The following is a 13466-nucleotide window of genomic DNA, read 5'->3' as shown; positions in this document are numbered from 1 at the left end:
ATGTTGGTTAAGCACCAGCTGGGTTTGCCACAGAAACTTTACATGTTTGGGCATGTGTTAGTCCAAAATCTTTAAGGAAAACCATCACTATCTTGTAATAATGGCACTGATTCCATGTCATGATTTACAGTGTTTTTGATTGTACAGTTTATTCAGCAGGTTAAACAGGCCCCAAACCTCTCCATTCATTTAAAATGAAGAAACCCTGAATACCAGGATGCTACTATACCAGCCAATAAGTGAAGCTGGAAAACATGGTAGATATCAACATGACTGAATATGACTCAATATAATAAAGTCCAACTCTTCATGAGTTGTAGAATGAAGAATGTGTGTTGGTGCGCGTCAGAGTGTTAGGCTTACAAAGTTGGCAGGGTTTTCTCAGGCATTTCACCAATATAACATAGATTTCTATGAGGAGGATTAAGGCAACTTCACCTGCTGCTCTTTCAAAATATTAAACGGTGTGAACATGGAGACTCAACATGTGAAAATTGGATTGTTTATGTACATTTTACATTTTGAATGAAGGTTCTATCTGAAAGCATGTCCAAATGCTAATTCTCCAAAGTTAGCTGTCTTTTCAGACTCATGTGGTCAGTTTCCCTGTGAGGAAGGTTGATTTTAGTTTCTCAGAGGTTTTTCAAATACTATTTATCCAACCTCTATCAAACCTCAGAACACACTACTCCTCACCAAGCTGGTTGAATTGATGTATAATTTGTATGGGTTGCTCGCACTAGTTAGCTCTGTAATGATTTTGTAAGGCTTTTATTTTGAAAACCAGTGTGTGTGGGTTGGAAACAATCACTGACATGTCTGATAATAGGATTGGGGCTTTTATTTTGAAAGTCTATATCTCTGCCAATTCCTGTTATTGGTGGGATGCTTTTATTTTGAAAATCAGTGTGTGTGTGTTTGTGTGACTTTTCCACATTTCCATGCATAAAATTATGGAAGAAACAATAAATCCCCAGAAAGTTTATGGCTCAAAGTGGTCACAATCAAACAGAATTTGGGCACAGATCATAAACTTTGGCAGCTTCGATCTTACACTATCACTGTCAGTGTCAGCTTGCAAAAGCTTTGGGGAGAATGATTACTCAGCCTGGCCTGAATGCACAAGTGTCTTGGTGCTCTTTTCTATTTAGTTTCATTATCGCAGTTTGGAAGTTGGAAAAAGAGTAGAGCGAGCACATAAATCCTATTGGCTGGAGGCAGAAAGGCCTTGCTGACTGAGTTTGCCACTATTTCAGCTTCCATTTATAGTGTGGCAGCACTTCCTGCTATTGTGTGCCAGGAAAACCCAGGCCTCTTGGCTGCTCTCTAATGTCCTGCCTCCCTTATCCAGCCTGAAACGCCACACAGACATAGAAAAATCGCACAGACCAGCACAAGCTCACACACACACACACACACACACACACACACACACATACACACATACTGAGCTCTCTTGGTAGAGTGCCTCTTACCAATAACCAGATTACTGAAGAAGGCTCTCGCTTGGACACAGCTAACAAAGTGCTTTCTCAAGTCGATAAAAACTGATGCCGAACTACTCAAAGTCAAACCAGTGGCCAGAGGTCCTCGACCAGGAAAGGTTCTGGATCTGCAAAGTCACTTGAGACTATAATTGGGAGTGGAAAGTTTTTCAAAACTCCTGGCTCTGAATATCACAAACAGGCAGTGCTGTCAGACACACTACAGAGGAAGCATTTCATTTCTGCACCTCATCAATGCGCTGCACAGAATGCGGATTACAGATTTAGACCCCAGGCTTCACTCCTTTTCAGCTTCATTCACGTCTCATCAATCTGAGCGAATGGCAGCACAGACTCCTTTTGTCTCTGACGCCAAAGTCCTGGATTTGGGAAAACCAGCAGGACATTGTAAATCATCTGAGTGTCAGCCAAAGTATCCTCGATTACTGGCCCACGTCTTCTGTGGATCACAGTTGTGGTCGACCCCTGAACGTACATGTCTTTTAACGTCTCTCATCTCTAAGTGGAAGGTTGGGCCTCTCAGCTTGAAAATGTGTTGCTAGAGATGGTCTAATGACCTTCTCAGACAGCTGATACAGACTGCAGAGAGATGAGCCACAGCGGCTGAGATGACCATGTTTGTTGGTGTTGCTTGACAATTACCTCCTAAACTGCAAGGTGAGAAAAGTACAGCCAAAACAAATTGCTGTTTAATTTATTAGCTGACTAACAAAAATAAAGAAAAGAAAGCAAATATTTTGATACCTGATTGATAATGCTAGATTTCTAAATCAAAAAAGGCTTTGACTTTTTCTGATTCATACTCCTCAGCTGTGAGACTTCTGTCTTTGTCTTCTTTGATGGTAAAATTAATGTCTTGGGGATTTTTATTTTCATTTATTTATTTTACAGCCAGTGATCATTACATGACATAATTTTACAAAATTTTACAGACAAACCAAATGATTAGTAAATTGACAAAATAACTAGAATGTTAACTGATGAACAGTTGAAATCCTAGAGGATAAAAAGAAATATGGACTGGGGCTCCACTATCACTACTACCACCCACCAACACCAGCAACATCAAAAAAGTATGGATGCAGATTATTTATTGGATCAATATGTTACCAGATAGATACTGAAGTTGGTTTGCAATCTGCCAATGAACATAGACAAATAGAAGAAGATGAAGAAGACCGTCAGAGGAAGACAAGGTAAATGCAATTTGAAATAAATGTTCTACACAAGGACTCCAAGAGGAGGGAGAAAGTCCTTTTGAATCTATGAACACACTACCCTTATATTGCCCTCAGATGTGCATTTAAACTACAAGTCATGGACTCAGTATCAGCCACGAGAAGCAGGCTGCAATATAATAATTACATAAATATATATTTACAAAGTTTGCATTGCAAGCATATCAAGCTCAGCACAGCAGTGGGAAACTTCTATGGATGCCAAAATCCCATTACACACACTGCTGGATGCCATTTTTTTGTACTATGTATATTATGTTTATGTATATTCTATGTATTCGACAGCACCACCAACCACAACATGACCATTCTCTTGGTCAGAATCCCATTCTGTAAAGTATACATTACAGTACCATACTATAATGTGAGAGTCAGGCAGCCATGGGGCCATTCCACACAGAATACTACCCAGTAAATTAAGATTTCAAGACCATAAGACTTACAAAAAGCCATGTTGTGGAGCAGATTATCTCTTGTACAAGAAAAAGTTGAGCAGTGATTAGAAGCAGTTACTCACCACACCCAATTTTTTCCTACCCGTTGGGGGAATCAAATCGCCAACCCTTCGATCACAAGCTGCTTCTCCCACCTCTAGGCCACGGCTGCCCCATAAAAGCTTGCATCACCTGGTATTCCCAGGCAGTCTCCCACCCAAGTACAAATCAGGCCCAAACATACTTACCTTCCAAGATTGGACAAGATAGGGCATGTTCAGGGTGGTGTGTGACAGTTTCCACCAATGACTGCATAGAAACATGGACAACATGAAAGCTCTGTGAAGTGAAGTCAAAACGTCTTGATTGCAAAGTTGATGCTTCCAACTTTGTGGCAACAGTTTGGGGAAGGTCCTTTTCTATTCAAGCATGACTGAGCCGTATTGCACAAAGCAAGGTCCATAAAGACATGGCTGGATGAGTTTGGTGTGGAAGACACCAGCACCTTTGGGATAAACTGAAACAGAGATTGCAAGCCAGGCCTTTTCGTCCAACATCGGTGTCTGACCTCACAAAGGTTCTACCGGATGATTGGGCAAAAACTCCCACAGAAACACTCCCATATCTTGTGGAAAACCCTCCATAAAGAGTAGAAGCTGTTATTATTATGAAATTGGGTTTTTCTCTCTGGCTGCTCTCCCTGATGCAGTTAGGGAATAGCATTTGTGATTCTCCAGTATGTGTGGATCCAGCTATGTGGATAGGAGGAAGTGGGGATCAAACTGCAAACCCTATCATCACTTCTTGTGTGATATGACAAAATCAGTATCTGTCCCTGATGTCAGTGGATCATGCTCCTACACTACACCATACTGAAGTTTATATTAATGTATCAAATTACAATCAAAATTCCTATTTGGCTGTGACTATGTAAGCTTTGCCGGTTTACATTCTGTTGTGCAGGGTGGGCCTAAGACACGATAAACGAGATTCACACAAACTTATCACTAAGACATCGGCTTCATTTTGTACTACTGCAGAGTTCCATGAAAATGAGATGAGAGACACCAGAGAAGAATATGGACTGAGTTTATCAATCTCTGTCTGTTTTTATATCCCTAACTTTACCTACCAAGAGACAGCAAGCCTGTCTCAAAAGGATGAAACCATGTGAAGTGTATTAAATGACTTTTTATCTGCTCTTATTCCTGCCTTTTATAGACAGTAAAGTTTACCAAGGTTGGTTTGAGGGAAAACGGTGAATCCGGGTCCAACTCGGAAATGGATGGAGTCAGGCTTCTTGTTGAATAAAGGTCATGCATGCTCAGAAAAAGCCTTTTTGGATCAATGAAACTGTTTATTCAGCTCCTTGTTCTGCAAAACTTAAAGCAGTAATGCTGCCACCAGCTTCAACCGTCTTCAACTTTGATTACTTGAGTATCTCAGTGTCTCTGATAAATTATTTTGTTTTCGCCAGCAAAAAGTAGCTTTCCATACTTATAGCCAGAGAGTACTTTGCAGGACCAGTAAACCTATCACAATACATTATATATAACCTTACTCAAGATAATGGCACGAAGCAGAGGAATTTACTGCTATCTAATAACCTCGGAGCCACCTCTGTTTGCTAGGTCGTAAAAATCTAAATGTAGACCATCCTGACTGCAAGACAGATGGAAATTCAGATCCGAGTGTGATTCTGCGTCAAAGGCGTCCATCTGATCAGATAAAGTGTTTGCTGACACTGTTCAGCAAAGACAGGAACCACGTGAGGGAGAACTTGGTGCCATAAGTCCTTTGAACCATCTCATAAAAATACCTGAACAGAATCCAAGATTGACTTGTTCAAGTGGTGAGTACAAAAAAAGCATTAATAGGTCCCATAATTGTTGCTATATAGACTGTAAGGCTTTCTGTCTGAGTCTACACCCTGCTGCCAAATCTCAATAAATCTATTTTCCAAATGGCTCAGAAGGCTGTCTTTCCGCCTCACCTCACCATCCCCGAAGACAGTTTTTAAATATCAGCATGTACTTTATATCACAGAGAGCTGAAATCAAATAAGAGGAAGATGCAGTGTCCAAAGAAAGCAGATTGTAAGGATGGAATACGAACCAGGTGTGGAGTTTGGAGGGTCTTCACAAGACTCTCACCACTGAATTTAATTGCCTGGAAATATTCAGGCAAAAGTGTTCTTAGCTGACCAGCTGAACTCTCAGATGCTGCCTCTTGCACTCCACTCTCAGAGCACTTGTGAGCCTACTTGACATACATTCTGTGCAGTAATCATATCATCACTACGGCTGCATATTTGTGCACGTAATTTCAAACCAATCACTGAGCACATGTTCAGCTCTCCGTAAAAGAAATATGCTGTTTCTTGGTTTTGGATGTTAATAACTGCACATCACAGACGCTAGAAGTTACCTTCAGCTTTGCACACATGCACAGTGCATTTGTAGGATTCCTCACAGGCCTGTCAGAGATCAAAGCTAACGTAGCCTTTTTCTGTCTCAGTAAGGAAGTTCTTAAATGGCTCAAAAGCAGCTACAGCAGATTGCTTTTTGAAGCATAGTGGTGTTACATGCACATAATCAAGCCAAAGTTTCACTAGCAAAAATAAGAGACAGTCAAATGTTAACTTTATAAAAGGAAAATACAAGCAACATGAAAGAGAAACAGCTTTGTGTATTTATGCATTTGTTCCTGTCCAGTTTTGTAAGACTTTGAGGTTGTGTTATTTAGATGCTTTCGACAGGTTAGGTTGTGATATTTTCACAAAATATATTTCCTCTTACAAATTAGTAACACATAAAAATGATTTCAAGGAGACAGAGTTGCCTTAGTTTGCATCGATAATACATACAGTATGCAATGCGCTGTATTAGATGAGATACAAATGAAAGTAAACAAAATGTCTCTACGCATGACAACACAGGTGGCCAATTCAACTTTACTTTATTATTGATGTCAAAGGTCATGAATATACAGTACACATGCATGAGAGCAGGTTTGGAAGAAAACATTTCAACACTCATTTCACATGTTAAACTCTGCATCCCATACTACACTGTTTACCATTCATCTGAATGACTGTGCTGGCTCTCAAACTGTGGATGTACCCTGTGATTACAAGCTCACTTGTGAAGCACAACTTTTGATTTATGGTTTGCTGAAATGTTGCGGATGAAAAGTATCCAGCTGCAGGACTTAGACGAGACTGATATCTCCTTTCAAACTGTAAAACCCTGCATTATGGAGCCATGGTGGGAGAGAGAGAGAGAGAGTCAGAGGGAGGTTTTTTGTTCTGGATGTCATTTTATAGATCTTTCCAAAAGCTTCCCTGCTCTTGGAGTTTAGAGGAGTGAGCTTTCCCAGCTGGAGATATAAAGGGCTCAATCCAGCAGGACCTGCCGTAATTGAGCTAAAGCTGTTGTGGCAAACTGTGTGGGCTCGGAGTCGATGCTCAGCAGAGGTGAGGGTATCAGCGGAAAACCTGGGTGGTAGACTAAGAGGGAAGTGAAGTGCTTGTTTAGCATGAATTCCATTAGTTATTGACTCTTCCCTCTCTTGAAGTATCACATGCAGGATAGCATTATCATCCCATGCATAAATAAGAGCCTGAAAGCGAACCCTGAAGAGGCATCTGCTTACATTGGCAGTGACTACGAGACAGAGAGGAGAGGTTCAGTGGTGGGTCAGCCATGATAGGAGCTTTTTGAAAAGCAGGCAGAACTTCAGCATTTGTTGAGAACGGAGAATTTTTTCCACTTCTATGGCTGATGAGAATGGAGATGTGATGTTTGGTTTTCTTTGACTGATCAGCATGGAGAGGTGGTCTGGATTCAGTGTTGTAGACACAGATACAGTTGACCTCCACACAAACTCACACTCTTGCTGACTTCAGCGTCATGAAGCAGACAAAGATGAGCGTCTTCCATCTTTTTTCATCACACACTATAAAGAAGAAGGGTTCCCAAAAGGGTTCCCTGACATTGTTCTCAACCCTGGTCTCCTTGAGATGACATTTATCACCCTGCCAAGGAGAGTGGGTTTTCAGGCCAGCTGGTTTGTCTGACTGTCAGCAGCATTACAGATAATCCACTGGACCGATTTTCATGAAACTTGGTGGAAGGCATGGGCCACGGAAGAACCCCTTCAGAGTGTATCTGAATCATGGGGTGGATACATCGCGAGTTGGCCCCTTGATAGTGAATGATTTCTCTGATTCACAAAGCAGTGGATCAGAGAAATGAAAAATTATTTTAACAGCACAACCTTTCAGGAAAGTGCAACATTGCTGGATTTTTTGTGAGATCAGTACCCAAAGACTGACACCCATAAAAGTACGCAATGCAGTAAAAAATAGTAATAATTAGAAGAAGAAGTTACAGGCAGGTAGATAGGGTCTCACCACACACCTAGTGAGTCAGGAGTGGTGGTTAAGAGATGATGCTGACACTTCAGCCTGTATTCTAATACTTTTGGAAAGATATCCAGACATGTAGTGGCTGTGCAGATTTGTATTTCATAGAAGAGCAGGCTCTTGGAGTAAGATAATGTTCACAGGTGATGATTTCAAAGTACTGCTCACTGCTGTCCAACATCCTGCATTTGGTTTAGGCAACAAAAGCTCTTTTGTTTACAACTAATTATCCATCTTTATGATTTGTGTACAAAAATTTTAATGCAATAAAATTAAGTTGTTGGGTTTTTTTGTTTTTTCACTTTTAATGTATGTGATGATAGAATCCAGTAGTAAACCTAAGCAAAAGCACCAACTTGCTTCAAACCTGGCATCTGTTTGTATTTTTTGCTTTACTGCTGTACTGCATCTGAAAAACAGAAGCCTGGAGAAGTTGGTTTTCTATATAACGTGTCAGGCTTCGAACAGCCAAACTGAGGGTTTATAAAGTTATAATATGAGTGGATTTTCCAGTCCTGAGTCAAACTGATTTGAAATAAAAGATGAGAAAAATGAATAATTTCATCATGTTTTTCTTTTTATTGTCAACTTCTGCCAGAAAGACAAACCTACAACGCCCAAAACAACCGTTTGCACTAATCTGTAGGGACAGTAATTGGAAATCAGGGTTCTTTTCCTCTACAGCTTGGATGGAAATTACAATTAAGTCATTTTTTGGCATTTTAATGATCGAATGACATCAACAGTGACCAAGGAAAACATTCAAAGTCGAGAGAAGTCATGGCTTATTATTGTAACCTTCTGTGCCTCAAACTGGCAATTATAAGTTGGAATTAGATGAATCGGACCATGCAATAAAAACTAAACTAAAAACCACAAGAGAACAAAAGATGTCTCAAAGTCAAATGGCAGGCCCAACCTCTGGTCCGACGTGTTGAAAGTGTGTGGGAGAGGACAGTGGAGTATCGCCGGGTGTTGAGGTTTTAAACCCTGAAGGAAAGCTAGTTCTCACATGCCGTGGGAATGCCATCTTTAAACCTCATTACAGTCCACCGGTCAGACAGATGAAACCGTAACCAGTCAGTGCGGATTTAATTCCCAGCACTAAATTCCTGGACATGCAGATGGATAGCTGCTGTCTGAATGTTGATTAAGGGTTAATGGGGGAAAGGAGCGTTGAGATATTGTTTCTGGAGATCCCAGTTTGTCTGATCAAAAACAATGTTTGAGAAGACGATGGGAAAGAACCGTGATCCAACCTGATCCTCGCCGTCTTGACTTCATAACCCAAACCAGACAGAGCAGACAGGACGCCCTTTCTAAGCGCCATCACAGAGGAAGACTGGAAAACAAAAACCTTTCAGGCAGACGTGTGAAACTAATTCTGTTCACGATGTGTCAGTCCTTTCCCTCGCTCTGGGCCTGATTTCAGCAAAAGCAAAATCGACTGAGCTGTAATTTAATTAAACCAAAATATTTCATGGCTAAATAAATGCTGATGATCATGACATCGGAGGTAAAGTCATTCGTTTGAAACATCACAGATGCTGCGTTGACAGTTTTGTTACATGGATAAAAAAGGATGCCGCGATGATATCAGGATCAGCCTATTTCTGAGATAACATAAAAAAAAACAAATGAAAGAATACAATAAAAACACATGCAATGTTCCCAGAGGTTCTTGAAAATCCTTAAAAGTGAAAAAGCTTGACAAGAGGGTTCCAGGTTCGAGTCCCGGTCTGGGCCCTTCTATGTGGAGTTTGCATGTTCTCCCTGTGCCTGCGTGGGTTTTCTCCGGGTACTCCGGCTTCCTCCCACAATACCAAAAACATGCACATTAGGTTAATTGGCTGCTCTACATTGCCCCTAGGTGTGAGTGTGAGAGTGTGTGGTTGTCTGTCTTTGTGTGTTGGCCCTGCGATTGACTGGCGACCAGTCCAGGGTGAACCCCGCCTCTCGTCCGTAGTCAGCTGGGATAGGCTCCAGCTCCCCGTGACCCTGATGGATAAGCGGTATAGAAAATGGATGGATGGATGGATGGATGAAAAAGCTTGAATTTATACATTTTGTGCGAGTAGAAACTGAATTCCGTTAATTTTGCTGTTTAGGCAACGTTTTGGCTACATGTGCATCTCCTGCAGTGACTGTTTCACACACAACCTGCCCTGAGAAAGTGTGCTGGTCAAGTGTGTACAGCACTAATGGAAGCCAAATGACACAAGTTATGGCAGGCAAGCCTCTCTCTTTTTTAATTGTTGCCTGTGAGCTTCTGTAGAGCCTGCTAGTTATCATAGACATTTCCATTATTGGTACAGTAATTAACCTTGATGGGTGGCTCAGACTAATGTCACGTTGGGTCCTTAAATGTAAGAAAATTTGGACTGGAAAGTCCTTGAATTTGATGTTTAAGTTGGTATGGGAAGACTGCATGTGGGATCCTTCGCAAAAAGCAAATATTTATCCAGCAGTTTTAATTAGCAAACCAATTTCACTATGAAATTAAGCATCTCCATCATAACTCAAGCACTCTAATGCAGGGGCCTACACACACACACACACACACACACACAATACAACAAGAAATCCACAAATAGGGAAGAAGAAATGATGTAAAAATAGCAACAATGTGGAAGCAATTTATGCTAATTAGCCTTTTATTTATGGTCCAATAATTGGGTGCATTTGAATTGTTGATGATGTTATTTCTCCTTATTTTTCTCCTCCTGTGTTCCCTCATTGCTCTCCCCCTCTCTCTCTCAGTGAAGATCAAAGCATGTGCACTTGAATAGATGTTAATGGTGCATGGTTGTCGTCTTAGTCCTGAGTGGCTGAAATCTCTCTAGCGAAAGAAAAACAGCCAATTTGGGGTCTATGTGGACACAATTAGCACAATTAATGCGCGCCTTTCACGACAACGCTCCCATTTAACCTGCAAGGAGACGCTCGGCATTCACTTCTTGAATATGATTTTCATAACCTTTATCTCCCCTTGCCTTCTCGCAGCATCTGACATCTATAGATCAACATACTGGCAGACAGAAGAGGTACTTGAATTGAAAGCGAAGCTAATTCAAAAATAACGTGTATGATTCAGTAGCGCTGCTGCGTAACATGATGAACTGTGCAATAAATGCTGGCACGGAGGACTTACAGTTGAGAAATACCGTTTTTGTCTAACACAACAGCAATCACATGCAACTCATCCTTCAAAATGTCCCACTGGTCAGCCCACCCACAGAAATTTTCCGCCAAAAACAGGGAAGCAAATAATTTTTTTCCTTCTTTTGGTGGATGCTTTGCATGGCCATAGCCTGAGGCATTGCTTTTACAGTCCTTCTCCCTCCTGAATTTGAATGAGCCAAAATAGTGCAGCCCAGACTGAGCGGTGGAAACAAGGTGCATTATGTAGGTGGGAGGTAACCGTGCCATTGAGAGACAATTAGCATGAAGCCCAGACCTTTGGAAATAGCGCGGAGGCTGCCGAGAGCGGGCTTGACAGAATGAAAAGATTAAGACTTGAGAAAAGATAGCAGGGCATGGGAAAATCCAAAGGGAACCGAGCGACTGAAGTAGCCAATGAGCAAAGAAAGGACAATGAGGCAATGAACGTTTTCTTCTTTCTCTTTTTTGGGTGAAAATTAATGTGCTCCTGTCAGCTGCCAGGCGTGAGCGCATTCCTCCATACCTAAAAAGTACCATTTGTCGGTACGTGACTTTTGTTTCCCTCTGCATATACACGCGAGGCTGTCAGGAGGGAGAAAGATGAGCGACGTGGAGGCTGTTGCAAAGTATTCAACTACTAAACTCCACCAGGTGTTAGCGAAACTGGGCTTCTGTTATGGGATTGCGGCTAAATGGCTGTCATGTGCCAATGAGAAGCCCATATTGTGCTGGTAATGGTTTTAATGAGCCATCTTTTCACGTTTTCTTTCTGGTAGTCCGGGTTGGTGGGGCAGATAAATTCAATCTGTGCAGTTCTGTAAGATAATAATGGGCTCCAGCTCCATCGAAAGGCTGCCAACTCACAAATCACTCGGTGCAGCCAATTTGAAATTTAGGAAACAGATTATTCACGCTGGTGTTGTGGATTGTGACATTTAGCCTTCTGCCATTTCCTACAGACATCACAACTAATAACCATACAGGGTTAAAGCCTGGAAACCAGCACATGGGAAGCAACAGAAAGGGCGAAAGCAGCAGTTACAGCACTGTTTACAGTATGTTCATGCACCTGTGTGTGAGAGAGAATTTACGCTTCACGCACACACACGCACACACATTCTGAGTCTTAAACACATTAGAGTTTCATAAACATCACAACAGGCAGGCTGCACATAAATATGTGGTAATAACATTAAGTGTAGAGCAGCTGTTTCGGTCTGATAATGTGCTGTCGCTGAGGGAGAATATCAGCGTTACATTAGTGTAGGTTGTAGTGTTCTGGTTGTGAAATAACTGGAAAAAGACAAAGTGTGCTTAACAGTTGCAGAATGTGCAGCCCAGTCTGGTTTCCTCAGTGAAAGAGGAGGGCTTGTAATTCGGACTGTTTCTTTCTGTTCTATCTGTTTCAGTTTGAAAACCACGCGTGAGCTGAATCAAAAGGTGAGGTTCTCGTAGCATTGCAGATTTTAAAGATTTCCTGTATGTTTGACCCTCTGCGGTGCTGTACATACACCTTAATATAAAGAAATGTTTCCTTCTGAACTCATCACAGGTTGGATATTCATGAGTTGCTCAGTCTTAGAGTTATTTTCTCTTATCAAACTGTTTCACCTGAAACTTGAAGGGACAAAAGTGTCCAGTATTTCACAAGAAAGACATCAAAAAGTAGTGAAAAGTCTGAAAAGTAAACAGCAGAATTGTACGCTAACTCACTTCCTAACCATGAGCTATACTCTGCTGACTTCAAGCACAGAAGAAAACAGCTTTCCATGGATCTGAGTGCATATTTATCTCTACAGTATTGAGGTAACACAATGTCTCACCGTTAGACGTAATGTTTATTCAGCATCTTAGCTCGAAAAATAAATAGAATTTTCATCTAGCCAGAGGATCACTAATGTTAACAAAATTTTTTATATATGAATTCTTATACCAAATTGTTGAGCAGTGCCTTCAATAACTGTCAGGACATTTCCTATAATACTGCAAATCTCAACCTCTGAAGAAAACTCATCAGAATTTGTAGAAATTAGCAGATAGATAGATAGATAGAGATTCATAGAAATCCACCCTGTACTTGTTGAGGCATTTCAACTGAAAACTAATGTGAATTTATATTGTCCTTTGTGTCATGCCTTGAGATGAGTAAACAGATCTGTTGCAGTACCATGGTTGGCCTCTGGGATGCACTGAGAGTGAGGCTGATGTACCTTGTTCCATTAAAGCACATTTCTGTCAACTGTAGAAGCTATGAGGGTCGAAATCCCTGAGTGAGAAATAACAACATGCGGACGTAGTGCAAGTGAGTGTTCAGAATACAGGGTTAAAAACATTCAGAATCATAAGAAAGGCTTTTGCAGATGTTTTATCAAGTAGGGAATTCATTCAAAGTCTTTGTGCAATCTGAAGGTTTGCCGATAAACACTGGAAGTTGTTTGTTTACAATGAAAACTCCACTGGGTCCCATTAGCAAGGAGCTGAACCCCTGCTCGCTGCTGATGGTTTCTGCGCTCTGATCCTTCCAATTTCAATTCATCTTCATTGTCCCTGCGGGGAAATTCTCCTTGCAGGAGGATGCATAAAAGCATATAACACAAATACACAAGGCAAAATGCACTGACTCAAGGCACATAAATCCCTGTTTTGATCAGCTTTAAAGGAGATTATTAAAAAAAATATATTAATAATGTCCTTCAAGCTG

The sequence above is a fragment of the Scatophagus argus genome, chromosome 12 (assembly GCF_020382885.2).
Source record: "Scatophagus argus isolate fScaArg1 chromosome 12, fScaArg1.pri, whole genome shotgun sequence".
NCBI lineage: Eukaryota > Metazoa > Chordata > Actinopteri > Scatophagidae > Scatophagus > Scatophagus argus.
The sequence above is the reverse complement of the archived record's forward strand: the minus strand, read 5'-3'. Positions refer to the sequence as shown.